This window comes from Pinus tabuliformis, chromosome Q (assembly GCF_031772625.1).
Source record: "Pinus tabuliformis cultivar Carrire ecotype Pingquan chromosome Q, CPIR1, whole genome shotgun sequence".
Classification (NCBI taxonomy): domain Eukaryota; kingdom Viridiplantae; phylum Streptophyta; class Pinopsida; order Pinales; family Pinaceae; genus Pinus; species Pinus tabuliformis.
This window is the reverse complement of record NC_142296.1, coordinates 78003503-78017611: the sequence shown is the minus strand read 5'-3', so window position 1 is coordinate 78017611 and position 14109 is coordinate 78003503.

Sequence of the window (14109 nt, the reverse complement as noted above, 5' to 3'; positions counted from 1 at the left end):
TATCAATCTTTCACAATACATCCAGATCCACCCTGCGCACTCAGCTGCAAGAGTCCGCGCACACAGTTGCGGACTTTCCAGGCCTCTGTGCACACAACTACAGAGCCTCTACCTTCTACTCTACTCCCTCAACTCGGACTTACAACTCCTCTCAGACTATTCACCCTTTACATCATAGAATCAAAAATCCAAAAACTAAACTATTTTTCCCTCATAAAGCCTCACTCTATTTATACTTTCCCATGGCCCGCGATCCCACCGCAGGCCGACTCTATTACTATTTCTTTACAATATTTTCGAGTGGACTACCCTTTGACTCAACTTCCTATAGCTCGCACTCCACGCTTTCCGTGAAGTCTTTTACCCTAAAATTAACCAAAATTCTGGGCTTCGTGCCCCATACTCTTTCCACGGGGCTTTCGCTACCTAACACCTGTAGTGATGATATTCCTTACTTGTAATTTCGAAGTTGAACGTTATTTGAATCCTGCTAACCGTAACAAAGTTTGGGGACGACTCTCCACCCAACCATAGACTCAGCTGCATATAATCTTTCTATAGCTGGCCACCCACTAGCCTTCAATCAACGTACCACTGCCAGGGAATCTTTTGTCTCACAACACTTTTCTCCCAAAAGAATGGATGATGGAATGAATCTCTCATCTTCCTCATGTCTATTAAATAGACCAAACATTGGAAGGGGAACCGCATGCACACATTCCATGCGTCAACATGCAATTTTTTTATTTTTTTATTTTTTTATTTTTAATTGAGTTAAATTTTCTCTTAATTTATTTCTTTTTTATTTTATTCATTTTTTGCTTTTTGATAACTTTACCTATTTTTACTATTTTTATAGTTCTCTTAGTTAACTCTTTCTTATTTTATTTTACTTTTCGTTATTATTTTATAGTTTTACTTTTTTATATATGTACTTATTTAGAGCTCTAGTGTTGTTATTTACTATTTTATTTATTTATTATTATTATATTTCTTTATTATTTATTATCTATTTACTATTATTATCTTTTCTTTATTGTTTATTATTTATTTACTTATATTTAATATTATATTATATTATTATTATTTATTATTATTATTATTATTAGGGGACATTACATACTCCCCCTCTTTAAGGAACTTTGTCCCGAAGTTAAATTGAATCATTTAACATTTTATTTATTTAGTTATTTATTAGTTCATGTTTGTCCTACACCCTCTACTGAACTAGTATAACCAGCAGACATCGAAAGTTTTCAAAACACCCGAGAAATCTCAAGGAATCTCTGTCCTTTTTCCCACTTTCGGAACCAAGCATAAGCCTGATCGATCTGTATCCTAGTCCAAGGTTGGCCCCAAGGCTCGCGCCTAACTCATACCTCATCTACCCCAAGGCAGGCATCCGGTATGGTACTCAATGACTCTGGGCATCTTGCAAGGTTAACCCACTCCCTCCACACCTACAAAGGTGCACAACCCCAAGCATCAGAGTCTTTACAGCCCCACCAGACTTCGACATCCCAATTCAATACAAGGCACCTAGCCTACAATATCAAGAACTTGGCCTCCTCAAGATGGTCCCACAACCCTTCAAGAGCTATACAAGACAAAGGAACCACTGACATATTTAGTGTTAATTGAATTTGTCCCCAGCCCATATGGTGTTAGATATTCTTCCTCGCAAGTATGGGCTCCCACAACATCATCAAATAAACTGGCCCTCTCGGCCCATTTGTGGAGTTCTTGTCAGTCACCACATCTCAACATGCAACCACTGCATTAGTTATAATCATAATATCATAGAAAATAATCTACATGCCAACTCTTGCATGTCATCATGATAACGTAACATCATTGTTAATCACCACATTCTCATGTTATAAAATCTTCTTGCAATTAACACATGCTTTGCATCATAAGATCCTCATGAGTTATAACATCAACATATGAACATCAAAGACATATCATGACATCAAATAAATGAACCACATGTCAATATACCTCATATCATAACATCATAATTCCTATGTCACATTATGCATATCATATCCATCATGAGCATACAACATAATTATCATAACAGAATAAATAAATAGGCACTACATACGCATCATTAACCTCTATTTACTACATACCATCACATCATGAAACATCATTAATATGAGAATCATCTCAATACTTGTCAAATATATAATAACAATACACTTTAAGCATTATTATCATGAATTAATTTCATTTACTTATATAAACAATTACTACTAACTATAAAAAATAATTATATTGATCCTTTTACGGGGGGACGATGGCTCTGACGCCGTTCGTTAAACTAAACCGCGTTGGATTAGGGTAAGCCGCAGACCGCAGCTGCAGGACCACAGGCCGGAGGGACTTCGGAAGTTAGGGCACCGAGCTGCTGCCAGATCGACGCCATCGACGGGAGCCTGCAGTCACTGTCCGGCATGGAGGGTCAACGGGAAATGGACCTCGTGGATTATTCCGAGGATCCGTTGGAAGGTCAGTTAATTTTCGCTAACCCTAATCTAGCTTCCCCGGGTTTCGCTCCACCGACTTCTGAGGCTTCACGCGCACAGGACTGTTTGCCGGTGGTTTCCTTGCCGGATCCTTCCCCATCTTCTATCGGTCTGGAGGCACCGCCTCTCTCGCCCGGTACAGCATTTCTCCTTGCCTCCTTACCACCTGATACATTGACTCTTGATCAGATCCCATCTCCGCTGCCTGATTCACATATTGCTCAGGAAGATCCGAGGGTTCAATCAGTCCAGAGGGAAAATGCGACAAATCCCCCCCGGACAATGGGGCAAAACCCTCTGGGTGCTTCGGTACGCCGGTAATTAACATAAAACCCTCAAAACCCTCACCGGCTGGGGACACAAACCCGTTCGCGGATCATCCGTCGGCACCACGCACCAAGAAGCAGAAATCGAAGTGTGTTAGGGCAACAAGGAAAGACATCACTGTTACCTTCGGCAACTCTTCGGACTTTGAGGAAACTATGGCTATAGCACGCACAGTGTTGGTTGGTCATGTGCGGGGGCGTACCTTCACGGCGGAAAGGTTGATGCGCTGGGTAAAAGAGATCTGGGGAGCCCTGCTCCCACAACTGCCGGAGGTACAGGTTCTCCCACGAGGGTGGTTCTCCCTCCATTTTGCAAGCGAAGGGCACACGAATGCGGTACTTGAAAGATATTGGCACATTGAGACTGCACCTGTGCTATTAAAGAGATGGAGCCCTTTATTCGATCCTGAGAGAGAACAAATTGCAGCAGGGCCACTGTGGGTGCGACTTCCGGGGCTTCCTTTACAATACTGGAGTGAAGAAGCCTTCATCAGGATCGGAAATGCTTTGGGGACTTATTTGGATCATGATCGATCCTACATCGACACACGAAAGAGAACAGTGGCCCGTATTCTGGTACATCTCGATACCCGGGAGGGATTGGAGGAAGGAATCACTCTGCAATGGGGGAAGCATAGGCGCAATCAGATTCTGGATTATGAAGGAGTCCCCTTCCGGTGCAACCGGTGCCATCAAGTGGGGCATCTATACAAGGATTGCCCATTGATCAATCGTCCGGACAGTTCTCCAAAGATCTCCCCCATAGCCTCCAGAGGGACCTCGCCATACATTCCACCTCCGTCGCATGGATTCTCGGCACCCCAAGGCGCCCAGGAATGTCCAGCGAAGACCAACAAGGACTCGCCCTCTCCTCCTATGACGCGGGCTCGGGCAGCTGCTGCAGCCGCTCAATCCACGGGTACAAATCTTATTCTTCCCTCTATCTCATCTGCACATACATCAGAATTTGTTAATTCTATTACATGCTCTATGGTGCATTGCATTATTCCCCCGCCCCCATTGATACCCTCCACAGCTCCACCTTCTCTCCCTCTCGCATCGTCGCCTCCTTCATCGCCTCCCCCTGAATCTACTGTAAGGAAAATCCCCCCTCACCCTTATTCCCTCCGACCCCGGACCTCTCATCCGGAATCCTCTGATCCCCAGATTGGGCTGGGCATTGTTCCTATGGGCTCGGGATCCTCCTCCACCAGGGGAAGGAAATCTGATCTAAACAAGGCTATCAGACGTGCTGGAGCTGAAGTGGCATCCGGTCGTCAATCCACCATTGATGGGGTCCTTAGAGCAACAAACCCCCCGAAGAGGGGTCCCCCATGAAGTGCCTCTCCTTTAATTGCAGGGGTTTGGCTAGTCCCCCCAAAAAACTAGCTCTCAAACGACTTTTTGAGGTCGAACACCCGGATGTCATTCTCCTTCAAGAAACGCTAGGCCCCGCTGAGTCCATCTCCCACACCCTGAGCTCTATATCGCCTAGGTGGAATTTCATAGCTATGGATGCCATTGGTAGATCAGGTGGACTGGCGATGGGCTACAACCCAAAAACCATCAGATTGGACTCTTCCTGGGGAGGTCTTGGTTTTATGGGAGCTGACATTTTCTCAATGGACCTGGGTCTCCCCCTGCGCATCATCAATATTTATGGGCCATGTCAGCAGAGGGAAAGCTTTTGGAGAACTCTTCTCAGTAGGAGCCTGATGTCTCTGGAGCGCATCATCCTGGGGGGTGATCTAAATTTCTCAATGGGGTTTCGGGAGTCTTGGGGCTCTTCGGCGCAAGTAGATCCCATCTCAGATTTTATGAGAAGCATTCTAGAGCAATATGATCTTATCGACATTCCCATGCAGAACCCTCTCCCAACGTGGAGGAACAGAAGGATTGGGACAGCAGCTCTGGCTCGTAGGCTAGATCGATTCCTGATGAAAGGCCCTCTGATTCACCAGCTACACCATTACAAGCAGTGGGTTGGATCTGGAGGCATATCTGATCACTCTCCAATTTTAATGGAGATCATGGGCCCCCATCCAAAGCCAAAAGCTCCTTTCAAGTTTAACCACCTTTGGCTCCAGGATCCAAGCTTCTCCAAAATTGTCTCGGATTATTGGCAAGCCCATCCCATTAATAGAGAATCCTCGATGGCAAGGGGCTTTGTCAAAAATCTGACTGAACTCAAACACATAGTGATTGAGTGGGCTAAGACAAAAAAGGCAAGGGAGGATGAACAGCTCATCACGGTGGAAGCAGATCTTAAATCCCTCTTGGATGAGAGAAACTTGGGGTTCATCTCAGGGGAGAACAAGACTCGTCTAGTAGACTTGGAGAAGCAAAAGCAAAATATCCTCAAGCTCAGGGAGGAATCGCTCAGGCTGAGGAGTAGGGCTTTGTGGTTAAAAGCTGGGGACGAGAACTCAAGATTCTTCCATAACTTCGCAAAAGGAAGGAGAGTGGCAAATACCATTTGGAACCTCCCCCTCCCGGATGGAGGACTGGCGGATACCTTCAATAAGCTCTCCCATCTTGGCTCGACTCATTTCAAAGGAATATTCAAGAGCCCTGCTGGAACAAACCTAGCTGAAATCATCAATGTGGCCTCTCATTTTCCTAGGTTTGTAAACAATGAAGATATTGGTGCACTCACCGATCCGGTCACCATGGAAGAATTAGAAAGTACCATCAAGTGGTTTCAGAAGGAAAAGAGTCCAGGTCCAGATGGATGGACTATTGAGTTCTATATTGCATTCTTTGACATCATTGGTGAAGATATCCTGAAGGTGGTTGAGGAGAGTAGAACTTCGGGCCAGCTCTACCACGCCATAAATTCCACTTTCATTGCACTCATCCCCAAATCGGACTCTCCTACATCCTTTGACGACTTTCGACCTATCTCATTGTGTAATGTCCTCTATAAAATCATCTCCAAAATCATTGCAAACCGGATCAGGCCCATTCTGTCTAAGCATATTGCCCCCCAGCAATTTGCATTCTTGGAAAACAGACAGATTCACGAAGCCATAGGATCTGCACAGGAAGCTATTCACTCCATATGGACCAAGCATCTCAAATGCATCCTCCTTAAAATCGACCTCTCCAAGGCTTTTGATCGAGTTAGCTGGCTCTTTATTAAGATGATTCTTATTCATCTGGGCTTCCCTCATCTGCTCATCAACTGGATCATGGCATGCATCACATCCCCCACCTATAGCATTCTGATTAATGGAGCAGCCTCACATTTCTTCCACTCTGAGAGAGGGCTGCGACAAGGCTGCCCTCTATCTCCCCTGCTTTTTCTCCTGGTTATGGAAGCTCTCAGCCGCCTCATTATTTCAGCTAAAAGGGATGGAACTATCAGAGGCCTTAAAATATCAGAGGAGTGTTTTCTTACACATCTGTTGTTCGTTGATGATGTCCTTATCCTTCTAGATGGCAGCATACAAGATACCTCCACTTTCAACAGGATCCTAAAGCTATTTGCACATGCCACTGGGATGGAGGTCAACAGGGAAAAGTCTACCATTACATTGGTTGGCACCACAGTTAATGAATCCTTCACAGCCAGCCAAGCATTCCCTTACACCACTCAGCCCCTGGACAGGGGGTTAAAATATCTTGGTTACTGGCTAAAACCCACCAACCAAAAGATCGCGGATTGGGTTTGGCTGGTCACTAAAGTGGAAAAGAGGATATCCTGCTGGTGCTATAGATATCTATCCAGAGCAGGAAGACTAACATTGATCAAATCAGTTTTGGAAGCAACACCGGTCTTTTGGATGGCACTCGCTTGGATCCCTCGGAATATCCTTTCAAATCTCCAGCATCTCTGTAATAGATACTTATGGGCGGGCAATAAAGAAAAGCGCACATTTGCATGGATTGGCTAGAGCAAGATTGCCCTACCCAAGAAATGGGGTGGCTGGGGTTTGAAAGATCTTCCCTCTTTTGCTAGTGCCCTGGCAGCCAAAATGGGCTGGGCCCTGCTGACCTCTCACAGCCTATGGACAAAAATCACCTACCATAAATATATTTGGCCCCTCAACATTATCGAATGGGCCAGGCTCCCTACATGGAACAAAATTGGCATATCTTCAATTTGGAAAGCTCTCCTTCACTCTCTTCCGCTCATCAGGAACAACATTGTATGGCGAATAAGGAATGGAGACAGAGCTCGTATAGGATTAGACCCCTGGAGTGGTTGTGGGGGGAGACATCTGCTTCCACATGTGCTGGTGGAATTCCTCACAGCTCATGGCATTAGGGTGATTGCACAGATAGCAGATCAAGAGCAATCTGATATCTTCCATCAGGCTTGGAAGACAGCCACCCAACTTAACCTCCCGCAAAGATGGCACACAACCTGGCGCGAATACTGTGCAGCACTGACAGAATCCCACATCAGAATTATGGAGGGATCAGATGAACTTGTTTGGCATCAGGCAGAAAGCGGGATATATACTCCAAAGGAGGGTTACATTCAGATAATCAAGCAGAGGAAACTGGAGGTCTTAGACAAATGGTGGTAGAATATTTGGAAGCTAACAGCCTCGCCTCGATCGAAACTCTTTACATGGTGTGTTCTCCGGAACAAAATACCCACAGGAGAATACCTCATGCACCGTGCCATATATGGTCCGACGAGATGTGTATTATGTAAAGCCGAAAGTGAAACTACAAAACACCTATTCTTGCGATGCATCTCTGTACAGCAAGTATGGAAAAACATAAAACCATTTACACATTTCACAGGGGAATGGAGCGGTACTGATCTAATAAACGCTTGGATAGAATGGGGCAATCAGAACAAGGGCTCGAAAGCAGTAAACTTACCCATTATAGTCAATTGGTCCATTTGGAAAACAAGGAACCAATTGATTTTCGAAGAGAGGACCATCCATTGGCCCCTTATAGAAGCTGGCATTATCTCTGCATTCAACGAGCTTCCTGATCCGCCTCCCCCAAAACTGCGCAGAACAAACCCTCCTCCCATCATCGATCGGGGTACCCCATGGGCATTTTTTGACGGAGCAGCCAATGTACAAAGCTGTGGGGGTGGCTTCATCCTGCATTTAACTGAAAATCACTCCTACATCATAAAAGCGGGATTGGGTGCTGGAACAAACAATTTTGCTGAGCTCATAACCTTGCGACATCTGCTGCACTTTGCATTAAGCCATCATTGCACTAGCATCAACATTTTCGGAGATTCACAGATTATCATAAATTGGTTCAATAGAATTTCTACATGTCACTCGCACACACTCAGCGTCATTCTTGATGAAGTCTTTCAGCTCAAAGAGGCATTTAACCATATCACTGTTTCACATATCTACAGGGAACATAACCAGGATGCTGACAAATTTTCCAAGGAGGCCGCGCTGATGGAGCAAGGATACTGGGAGATAACCGAGTTTTTGGATCAGCAGGAACAAAAATTTTATCATCGCCCATATATAGACCCGGCATACCCTACAGCGGGTCTACATGCGACTTAATTATAATAGCAGTATGACAGCAGCATTATATATGTCAGTTTTTTGTATAAATCTTTTTTGTAACAGACTGAAGGATGCCAAAAAAGGCATCAAAATCTATACAGCCTACATAGCAAATCTGAGCAGAAACCAAATCAGCATAGACATGCAATTTTGAGTAAAATGTACAGAGAATCAGTGAACATGGCATATGCGTTAAGCATCTACATATGTAATCTTTCATATTAATGAAATGTTACGGATTTTTCCAGTGGAAAAAAAAAATTACTACTAACTATGAATTAAGATTATTCAACATCCCTCTAGGATCTAGTATATCTCATCGATACTAAATTGGATTATAATTTGAAGCTCTTGGAACAACTCTTATCATTATGATCCATATAAAGATTTTATATGATTCGTTTGCTTGGAAATAACTTATCTCAATGCTATCATCAATCCACTCCTGAACTATGAGTGCAAATTAAACAAGTTCACATTTTATTAGTTGATTCTCAATTCTTTTGTCAATTTTTGCATAATCCTCCTCACTTGTTGTCTTTCTTTCCTAACGTATGAAACACAAACTAAGATAATAATAAAAAACACAACTAACCTATAAATTTGCTAACCTAAGAGCTCATCTTGAATGGACTAATAGAATTTTCATCAATCCACTTTTGCTTCCAAATCATAGAAAGTTACAAATCTTTATGAATTAACACATTAACTTAAACATAACTAAATTCACAACAATATTATTATGTTATTATTTCATTAACAACCTCTTCCAATAATTATGGTTTCAATCCTTGCATTAAATATTCAATTAAAAATATCACTATATAAAATCAACTTTATATTACAAAATATCTCAAACCATTTTATTAATTAATGAAATATATACAAAATATTTATTAATATCTCATCCTAACTCACAAAACTGATTTCTTATTTCTACATTTTTATTTTAAAAATAAACCAATAAATATATAAAATTGAATATCCCTTTCTAATCAAAATCACCTTTTCTTATATTAAAATAAAAATATTGGAATCTTAAAATAAATCTAATAAATATTAACAAAATAAAACTTTGTAGTGACGGGAGTTTCTTTTCTTTAAACGCAAAATTTCGTTTCCCTGGCCAACACTTTTCTTTTACATAAAATCAATTATTTAATTATTAAGTAATATATAACACATATAAATTCATTATAAAATAATACAATTTTATTAATTTCACTATTTCGTTTAATCAAAGTATTCTCATTTGATGAATCATTTTCATATTTCAACCTAGGAAAATCGAAACCACAAATTAGATAACGTCTTTTTTATGTAAAGATTAAATTATTAAATATTATAAATGATAGTGGATTTTTAAATGAATTTTAAAATAATAAATTTATTCATTTCGCTTTCTACTCATACACCGTTCATGCTTATTATATTTCGAGAGCAAAAGATTCATGCTCATCATATTTCCAAGGTGGACGTGCCGGAGTGGTTGTCGGGCGTGACTAGAAATCATGTGGGCTCTGCCCGCGCAGGTTCGAATCCTACCCTTCACGTCTTTGTTGGATACCAATTCACGTCAGTTTAAGTAATTAGATAAAGTAAATAACAATTCAGAGAATCGAACACAGATTCGAACAAGCAAGAGGGCCTGCTAGACACACTCCCTTTGCGTGCTTGGTAAATAGATAATATATTCTAGGGAATAACATAAAAATATAAAATAAGACTTATATTAATCTTGTGATGAGGCTGCACTGATAGTAGATTCGAAGATAGCTAAGTCTAACTCAATTCTTCTCTTAGTTAAGAAATTTCACCGATGTAAAGATAATTCACTCTAACCTTAAAATGTTTTGAATTTTTATGTTTTCGTGTATTGAGAGGAATCTAATACAAACATCTTTAAATCAATTAAAGAGTATATATTATTGTTTTTACAAACATCTTTAAATCAATTAAAGAGTATATATTATTGTTTTTATTTAAAATATGTGTAATAAAGACATAGATCATATTTAATATTTATTTATTATTTTTTTAATAAAATAATTTAACTTTTATATATTAAAGGAAATATTAATTAATTATAAAAAATGGAACCCAAATATCTAATAGAGTTGAAAACTTGGCTCTGATACCATATGTAACAACCCTGAAATTAAAACATGCAACTAATTAGATCAATTATGTGATTTACAATCAATACACTTCTATTCAACTAATTAGCATAGAATTTTGAGAAATAGGAGCAAATGCAACTTACCTGTAGCGATGATGTTCTTTACTTGTAATTTCGGAGTTGAACGTTATTTGAATTCTGCTACCGCAACAAAGTTTTGGAAATGACTCTCCACCCAACCGTAAGCTCAACTGCATATAATCTTTCTACAGCTGGCCACCCCCTAGCCCTCAATCAACATACTACTGCCAGGGAATCCTTTGTCTCACAACACTTTTCCCCCAAAAGAATAGATAATGGAATGATGGAATGAATCTCTCATCTTACTCATTGTCTATTAAATAGACCAAACATTGGAAGGGGAACCGCATGCACACATTCTATGTGTCCACATGCAACTTTTATTTTTTTTGTTTTAAGTTTTACTTGAGTTAAATTTTCTCTTAATTTATTTATTTCTTATTTTATTCATTTTGTACTTTTTTATAAATTTACTTATTTTTACTATTTTTATAGTTTTCTTAGTTAACTCTTTCTTATTTTATTTTACTTTTTGTTATTATTTTATAGTTTTACATTTTTATATATATACTTATTTAGAACTCTGGTATTGTTATTTACTATTTTATTTATTTTTTATTATTATATTTCTTTATTATTTATTATCTATTTACTATTATTATATTTTCTTTATTGTTTATTTTTTTTTGTAAGTGTAGGTGGTGCCTTCCTTTTCTATTTATAATATCCAATAAAACCAAATACAGCGTTTTGGTGGCCTCAACCTGCCCGAAGGGAAACCAAGTCTGTTGGCCACCTGAGTTTGCTATAAGCAGTCCAAAAACAAAATTTCACTAGTCTTTCCATCCAGGCTATATGCACTAAACAATTGAAAGTACTTAACAAACTAAGAACTATCATATAAACAACTGAAAAAAGAGTTGTCCGCTAAAAGCAGAAGAAACATTGAAGGATTATTCCTTCCGGTCATCAATAATCAGATCAGCGTTGGCAGGGGTTGCCATGGGTTCCGTGGGAGCTTGAGTCATCTGAGCCAACCTCTGTTGGATCTCATCCAACTTGTTATCCTGCATAATCATAATCACCTGCAAATTCTTCATTTCCTTTTTGAGGTTTGGCATCCCTTGGGCAATTTCGGCCACTTCCCCTGCCACCTGCTCCAGCGCCTTCGCAAGAAGTCGTTTTAAAACCCAGTAGACATGAAGAGCTTTCCGGTAGAGCATCATCCGTCCTTGAGTGTTGTCAAGGTCTTGGATTATGTCTGCCCACTCCTCTATCTCAGGGTTTCACTGCTCTTCCATCACATTCGCCTCCATTTCTTGTATTAGTTGGTGAATGTCTTCATCTGTACCCTCTCTGTAGGCTCTCGCAACTTCCTGGACAGCAGTCATCATGGATCTCCTCCCCTTCCGTTGGCTTGCAGGTGTTGCGGTTAACAGGTCAACTCTATCTACTGGCTTGGACGTCCTCTGCCTCCACGCGCCCTTCCTCGGCCCAGGCGTGCCATCTTTCCTTTTATTGTTGCTTGTTTACAATTTTCATCAACAAAAGTTAGATTTCGAGGATTTACAAACTTGCCCTCCTTCTTAGCTTCCTTATCTCTTATCCCACCTCCCCTGCTCCAGTCATCTTCATTTGTTTGAAGTTTCCGATGATTATCTTCTCTCGAATGCAAGAAGGTAAGTAAACCTTCTATCATACTAACCAACGCCTGAGCTAGGTGCAGAGTTTTCATGTCTTGCCTCTATACCTCCCTCTTACTATTCGTCGTGGGGTGAGTGGTCTGGTCCTCAATATTTCTCCCCAGACTCTCTTCTGGACCACACATCCTCCACCCTTCTTGTGCCACTCCCTGCTTGAACCCCAATTCTTCTACACAGTGCATGGCAGAGTAAAAGGCAACCTCGCGCCTGCTCTCTTCTTCCCCGGAGGTAGCCAGCAGCCCTCTTTCTTCCATCATACCATTCAAAACAGAGAGAAAATCAGAAGAAGGTCCAGAGATGACATACCCGAAATCGCAATTTCCCGTCGAGGCTCCCACCAGTTGCGCTGCTCCCTGCTCCTCTTCCTCTCGACGCGACTTACCTATCCTTCTCCACTTCGCCACCTTCAAATAATACATCCCACCTGTCCCACTTCCTATCCCACTACCACCGCCAATTCTGCGTTTCTCTCTCATCCCACTCTTTCCACTCTGTTTTCTCAAAATTCGCGCTGACATGCAGTACTCTACCGTGGCATGTTGGGCGGTGCTACGGGCAGGAGGTGATCTCTCTGTCCTGCCGCACTCATGATTTTTCCTGCTGCCCTCACCTGTTCTCCTCCTCACCCCGATCGGGGAATTTTGTTTATTGTTTATTATTTATTTTTTTATATTATATTATTATTATTATTATTAGGGGACATTACAACTCATGTCAATAACTTGTAAGAAGTGCTTCTTTAATTATTCACTAAATGACATATTTCATTACATAAGAAACATTCTTGATAGTTCACTATAGAGTTGCATTTTGTAACAAGGTTTTGGATAAAAGTGATTTTTTTAAATTTTATAGATAATAACACATGCACATTTATATAAGATAAAAATATGCATTTATGATGGAGAACATAAGAAAGGAAGTTCTTCCATTTTTGATGTTTTTTTAAATGAGATTGATGGAGTGTGTTAGGATCCTATTTGTTATAGGATAAATTGATGATTATCTGTTGATTTTCATGTCATAAGGTGTTGTAAATAATGTTTCATTCTTCAAATTATTTTCGAAAAGAAAAAAAAAAAATATATATATATATATATATATATATATATATATATATATATATATATATGAAAGAAAAAGAAAAAGAAAATAAAAGAAAAAACAAAATGAAAGGGTATATATAAAAAAATAGATATATATAAAAAAATAAAGAAAAAATGATGAAAAACCCTTAGAAAAAGTGAAATATGCGATGCTAGCTCAAATGCCACATTAGTTGTTAAATAAATGAGTTTAATTAGTTAAATCACCCAATTTAAACGTGATTAGCTTAGTTGTGAATAAAGTTCTTTTGACATGACTGTTTTGTCGTATGTAATAAAATTCATGCTGAAAACGACGGGCGCGATCTATCCCGCCCAGATCGACAACTTTCGATGGTTTTAGACCCCCTTTGTCCCTTCGATAGTTAATCAAAGGGGGCGCGGAGGGGGTCTAAAAATGGATTATATCAATCTCTCTTTATCAACGTGTGATCCCCTCATCAATTTCGGACCCCCCTCCACCGAAACTGCTTACAATGTACCCCCCTCCGAAATATGCCTTCCTCCTTTCCCACCTAAGAAAAAACTATCAACCCCACTCCCTCCACTCCAACTCCACTCCCACCAACTGTCACATCCCTTCCAACCCGCTTCCGCCAAGTGTCACATCCCTTCCAACTCCACTCCCGCTACTGTCATATCCCCCACTTATCATTCACTGTTAAGTATTTGTTCTGAATTATGATCATTTCCAAATTAATGACTAAGCTCCATGAAACAAAAAAATTTCAACGGT